We start from the raw sequence: 6915 nt of genomic DNA, 5'->3' as shown, positions 1-6915 counted from the left end.
GATATGGCCATTCTTCCAGCCTCTTTTTCTCACTAATGTGGCAGATGACTGAAGAAAAAAAGATGTGCCATTTCTGTCCTTCACTCCATTCCTAGGACTAGTTCGTTGGTCAGCAAATTGACTAAAAGTGTTTATTTGTTTGTTGCCTAAAGGAATGAACATGATATGAAGCTATCTATGGTTAGATATGAAGTGCTCCATTTAACCCCTCTTCCTCTTTCTCCTGGGTATCAAAATTCAAATGAGCTATTAGACATTGCTAAATTCTCACAGTACCCATGTTTCTGCCAAATGGCTATTATTCCTCCAACTTCTTATTAAACTCTACCACTTTGACGCTCCTGTAATCAAACTGTATTTGTAACTTTAGCATTTCCGCCCACTGGCCTCCTGTGGAGTCTATGGTTTATTACGATTTTAGCACATCACTTACAATTCACCTGTCCAACCAATGCCTGTACTAGCCTAAGTATGTTCATGTTCATCATCGTAGACAAAGTGATACTTATACTCTCACCTCTGCTTTTCTCTTTGCATTGCTTGAATTCTAATATCCAGAATCATCTTCCTTCTTAGGTAATTTTTTTCCAAAATAAACTCAGCTCTTCTTTGCATTAAAGTAGCTTAAGGCCACTGAAGAATATTTTATAATCTGGAATTTATTACATGATAATATTAATAATACCTGCACTTACTATATGCCAGGCCAAACAGTTAATCTTCACAATGATATTACGAGGTAAGTGTCATTTATCACCAAATTCAACATTTCCAGTTTCCACTTGTCCATGATAGTACATTTGTCTCACTGAATTCATTCATTCATTCTTTGCTACAATGATTTTCATATAGTTTAACAGAACCCCTCAACCTTATCTCTGCCCCACCATTCTCTGAGGATGACCTTGCCACATCTTTCGCTGACTCATTTCGAGCCATTCGATGGAACCCCCCATCCTCCTGCTTCAGTCTCTTTTCTTCGTCTCTTCAGGTACTCTTTCTTTCCCTCTTGTTAGTGGCAGAATTGCCTCTACCATCCTCTTCTCTCTGGCCTTCTATGGGATATTGTTTATTATTCTCCATTCTTTTATGTAATTCACATTTTCTTCTCCCCTAGTCCTTTTTTTTTTCAACTTCCAGTGTATTTTCTTTTTCTAGAATCTAGAAGGACAATGCTCAAAACCATTTAAGTGACACCATGTAAGTTTTTTTAAACTACTTCAATATTCTCAAATGTGAGAATGTACATTCCAATAATTGGAATATTAAAACTTAGCATTATACTAACAGGTTTACTCTATGTTGACATACTTATACGGAAATGTAAATGAACCACATAAACTTTAATATTACACAATTTGGCCTTCTTATAAGTCAGCTTACATATAAACAAAGCTATCCTCTGCTTATCTGTCCTAACCTATGACATACCAAGAGACTTAAACAGGTGACTCCTCCCTCTTGGACAAGGTAAAAAAATGAAATCTTTATGCAGAAAAAAAACTCAGAATTACCAAATTCTGAAGATACAGCAGATGGAACACCAGAAATAAGTTTTCAGAAACACGTATTGAAGTCTTTTAACTAAGTAAGACTGTAGGAGTTTACAATATGGAACAAAAGAAGACACAGTTTCTTCATTAATATTTGTTTTAATGAGTCTCAAAATTCTGTGACAGACTTTGGCTCCATTTTTTTCTATTAAAGTGTATCAATTTTAAAAACCAATAACCTAAAATTATTGCTCCCACCCCCACACAAACATGGTCCACAAGATATTCTCCTTTCCTTCTGAAGATTTTATGATGCATTGTTATCATTAACCAATCTTTTACTACTAAACTTAAATGGCCAACTAAGATGAAGAGTTATAAGACCATCCTTCTACTACTGATTAAGACCAGAGGGGCAGGTATTGGGGATAATATTTATTTTGCCTTCTGAGAAGACTTGCTGACCTTATCAGTTCCAGCTGCCTTCTTGTCCTCTGCTTTGATGCCACCCACATTAACCATGTCTCATGTCACAAGCAATACAATGCCCAGAGGAGGATGGTCAAAGAAGCCCTCCATGCACATGGGCTTACCAAGGACCATATCAATGGTGGCAGAATCACCAGATTTCAAGAATTCAGAGTTCATCTTTCAGCTTTTTCACAGAACAATAATCAATCTCCTCATTCAGCTCAGCGAACTTGCAAGCAATTTAACTGTTGTAAAAATCCAGCATAGATAAATATCCAGCACCGATTTGTCCTGGATCATTGTTCAGGACAATCACCTGAGCTATGAAGCCAGCCGTTTCCGTTGGTGGGTCCTTTTTGGTTTCACAAGGAACACTGCCACAATGGACATCTTTGACAGACACTTTCTGGACATTGATGCCATGTTGCCTCCAGGAAGAGTTTTACTCACAGATTCATGGTGCATTTCAACAGACTACTTCAGTTATAACTTTGATTAGAGCAAAGGTGACTATCATGCTGGGTTTGAGAACACCAGTCTCCACTCAGCTCACATGGATGGCCACTGATACCACCAATTTTACAGATGTCCTAGAAGAGCAGACACAAAATCTTGTCAATTAGCTAAGTTTGTGGCAGCATGCACTCCAGCCTTGCATGCAGCATACTTCCGCAGACATTATCATCTTAGCGGGTGACTATTTATTCCTTGACCCAAAACATAACACTTGGCTCCAGCATTTATAAACATTTCAACTATAAACTGGCACAAATATTACTGTGTTGGAGTTGTAGCCAATTTTCTTAATTATGTTTTGACTTTCTTAAAAACGTCCTCATATCTCTCTGGCTGCAGGGTAGCTTAGGGGATCCATCTTGTTAACACCAAAAATTGATCTTTTCACATGAGTGGGTAAGCCAGAGGGGTGTGCTCACAAGTCTTCCCATTCTTGGAGATACCTGCTTCAAATTCACCAATACCACCAGCACAATCAGGACAGGGATCAGTCAGCCTGAGATGTGCCTATAATCATGATTTTGAAAAAGTTTCTGTGTCCTGGGGCATTAATGATGGTCACATAATACTTGCTGGTCTCAAATTTCCACAGGGAGATATCTAGGAATGATACCAAGCTCACTTTAAGCTTTCAGTTAGTCCAAGACCCAGGCATACTTGAATGAGCTCTTTCCCATCTCAGCAGGCTCCCTCTCAAATTTTTTAATAGTTCTTTTGTTGACACACATTTGCAGTTCAGATGGTAGTGGACTTAACTGAGTCAATATGTCCAATGACCACAATGTTGGTATGGGGCTTTTCCTTTCCCATTTTGCCTTAGATATCTTAGTGGTTTTCATGGCACCTGTGTTATGGTAGCAAATCCATTGTGAAAAAGCCCCATAGTCCTTTTAATCAATCTGCAATATTCAAACATGTGCTAATTGCTCCCATGTTGAGAAAAAGAAAGGAAAGGAAGATTCACCACATACCATATTCCCTCCCAGCTCTGTCCCATTGACAGTTAAGCTTCAAAGAGGAACTGACTATACCCATAACTTCTATTTATTCATTCCTCAACCTTTTCTCTTACATGTCTTATTTCTTTAGGACCTTCATTTTTCACTCTGTACTGCTTACCTAGATGATTTAATCTCCCCACAAGTTGTCAAATGTAGTTAACTCTATTATATTGATTTTGAGCTGTAAATTTCTTTCCTATTTTTAATATCAAAAAGGTAATTCATTTTTAGATTGATTGCATATCAGATATCTATTGGCAACCTTTATTATTTTTTCTCAGTGGTACAAAAATAATGGTACATATTACAAACAATAGTATCTTCTCTATGAAGAAAAGACAGAATTGGCATAAGCCAAATTTTTTTTTTTTTTGGCTCTTTAGGGCTGCACCTGTGGCATATGGAAGTTCCCAGGCTAGGGGCTGAATTGGAGCTACAGCTGGTGGCCTAGGCACAGCCACAGCCACAACAACATGGGATTTGAGCCATGTCTGTGGCCTTACAACAGAGATAATGGCAACACTAGATCCTTAACCCACTGACCCATGTCCTTGTGGATACTAGTCGGGTTCGTTACCTCTGAGCCACAACAGGAACTCCATAAGTAAACATATTGTTTCTCCAATTCCAAACCCACATTTGAGCAATAATGGTTACATGAGAACCATTCCTCAACATAGAAATGTTGGATTTCCCTCAAGAAATGTGTGTTCATCAGATAAAGAAGTGAATGCTTATGCTTGGATTACCTGAAAAACATATGCTCCAATTCCAGTCTCTACCATTAAAAAAAGCTTTAATTTTCACAAACTTGGAAGCCATTATCAATATTTGTTTTAAAACCATATTCAGCCATTCAATAAGTTCTATTTCTAAAACAATTATTAGTAAACTAATATTTATTAAAGGATTCATGTACTAACACTTTAGTTCCTTTGTATGAAATGTCTTAGCTTTATTAGAAAACAAGATAAAAACAAAAACTAAGAATCTGCTACTCCTGTTATCCTCAATTTACATTTTAGGGAACTTATACAGAATTTTCGAAGGTTACTAAGCTACTTAAGTGGAAGTCCAAAGTTTTATTTAAATACCTTAGGATCTGTGCTCTATTACTTCTTCTTTTACTCACGTGTTTCATGAAATTTATCAGAAAAGCCACTAAACTCCTTCTATTAATTGCACAGTGCAAACAAGCAATATTTTAAAAGAACAAATTGAATTGATGTTTCTCTTGCTAAAATTCTTTGTTTCCATTTTAAATATAGTCTAAAATTTTTAATCTACAAAAGCCTTCCTTACCAGAGCTATCTCCCTTTTAAGTTAATTACATAGTATCAGAGTATAGTGGGCAAAATAATGACTCTCCCAAAGATTTCCATGTCCTAATTCCTGGAATTCGTAAATAGGTTACATGGCAAAGGAAGAAATTAAAGTTGTTGTAAATGGAATTCAGGTGCTAGTCAACTAACTTAATTTTTTTAGCCACACCCACAGCATGACAAAGTCCCTGAGTTTGGGATTGAACCTGTACCAGAGCAGTGACCAGAGTTGCTGCAGAAACAATGCTGGGTCCTTAGCCCAACGAGCCACAGGAGAATTCCTCAACTGACTTTAAAATAAAGAAATTATATTATCCCAGTGAGATGAGAAAGAGAACTGGAAAAATGGCAGCGTGAGAAAGACTGACTTTGGTAACACTGAAGACAGAGGAGTGGAACCACGCATCGCGGAATACAGGCAGCCTCTAGATGCTGCAAGATACAAAGAAACAAACTGTCCCACACAGACTCTAGAAAAAATTTAGATGTGTCAATATCTTGATTTTAATTCAATATGACTCACTTATGAATTCTGACTTTCTCAAACATAAGATAATTAATTTGTATTATTTTAAACCATTCAGTTTGTGGAAACTTGTTACAACAGCAATAAGAAACACATAGTGATACTGCTTTCAGGCATTCATTTATTCCTTCATTTAATCTTCAAATACTTGTGTATCATGCAGTTGCTATTACTTATTAAAAACTGCATATTCGGTCATTTAAATACTCCAATATTCTAAGATGTACAGATTTTTAAAAATACATTGAATTTATTTTAGATAGATATATAAAAGATTCCAGCATGCCTCTAACAGTAATAATTCTGTTACATGGATCCACAATGAGAAATCAATGAGTGGTTAGAATGATTCATACCCTCTTGCCCGCTATAAGTTTGTTCCTGTGCTAAAAGCTTCAGCAAAATAGAATCAAACAAAATAGCATCTGTGTTCATTGGAAATGTAGAAAGAAGAAAGAAATTGAGTATCAAAGCAGTTGTGGAATATAAAGACAGATATGTCCAGGTGCTTAAAAGAAACAGCAAGTATAACAATGGGTACATTTTTCAAACCTTAATTAAGAAGAGTGTCCAGTTATAAAACAAGTTCCAAGCACATGGCTATCTATATATTCTTGTATTTTAATAGTTTTATAATAGTCAATTGTGATACTGAGAGGAAGCCATGTTTCATTATTTTAGAAATTTACATGGATTCATTTGTTTTGGTAATTGAATTTAGGAATTGAAATGATGGGAGAAATAATAACACCACTAAGTTTTTGCATTGCCTCCTTTCCTATTTTATTCTTGGACTGTATCAGTACCTAGCAAAGAAAATAATTTTATAAAATGTTTATAAAAATATAGCAACATGATTTTTTTTTTGCTTTTTAGGGCCACACCTGAGGCATATGGCAGTTTCCAGGCTAGGGTTTGAATCCGAGGTATGGCTGCCAGCCTACAACACAGCCACAGTAATGCAGGATCCAAGCCTATATACCATGTTGCACATGGCAACATTCAATCCTTAACCCACTGAGTAGTGAGGCCAGGGACTGAACCCACATCCTCATGGATACTAGCTGGAATCATAACCTACTGAGCCACAATGGGAACTCCAAAAGATAGCAACATGAATATTTTGATTTGAGAACAAAATAAAAATATCACCTCTAATTTTATTTCAGCCTATGCAATATGTAAATTCCATTTCTGCAACAGATAAAAGTGAATAAAAACAGTGTTAAAATGAACAAAATAAAAATGAGTAATACTACAAAATCACGCTATGCTTCTCTGATATCTCCAATAAGGAAACTAGGGTATTTCCTGTATTTTATAACAGAATATTAATATAATGACAAGTTTACTTGTCTATACTAAAGGAAAATAAAAACAAATATATTGTTAGCAAAGAACATTCACTGTTTGTTAGCCTTTTTTGGCTTCTACAATGATTCAACCACACTGATAATCAATACGTATCATTCAAATTAGACGGATGGTTTCATATGAGTTAAAAATGATGAAATCTATATTATGTGGTGCATTTTAAAACAATTAAATTCTTATGAGAAAGAATTCTTGAGAAAGTATACCTGTAA

The 6915-nt window shown here is 35.8% G+C and overlaps 1 pseudogene; it reads right to left on the bottom strand.

Moving 5' to 3' along the window:
• Positions 1–1882: 1882 nt before the first annotated feature.
• On the bottom strand, positions 1883–3290 carry LOC125137912 (elongation factor 1-alpha 1-like; annotated as a pseudogene).
• Positions 3291–6915: the final 3625 nt, after the last annotated feature.

This window comes from Phacochoerus africanus, chromosome 10 (assembly GCF_016906955.1).
Source record: "Phacochoerus africanus isolate WHEZ1 chromosome 10, ROS_Pafr_v1, whole genome shotgun sequence".
Lineage (NCBI taxonomy): Eukaryota > Metazoa > Chordata > Mammalia > Artiodactyla > Suidae > Phacochoerus > Phacochoerus africanus.
This window is presented reverse-complemented; position numbering and strand designations above follow the sequence as displayed.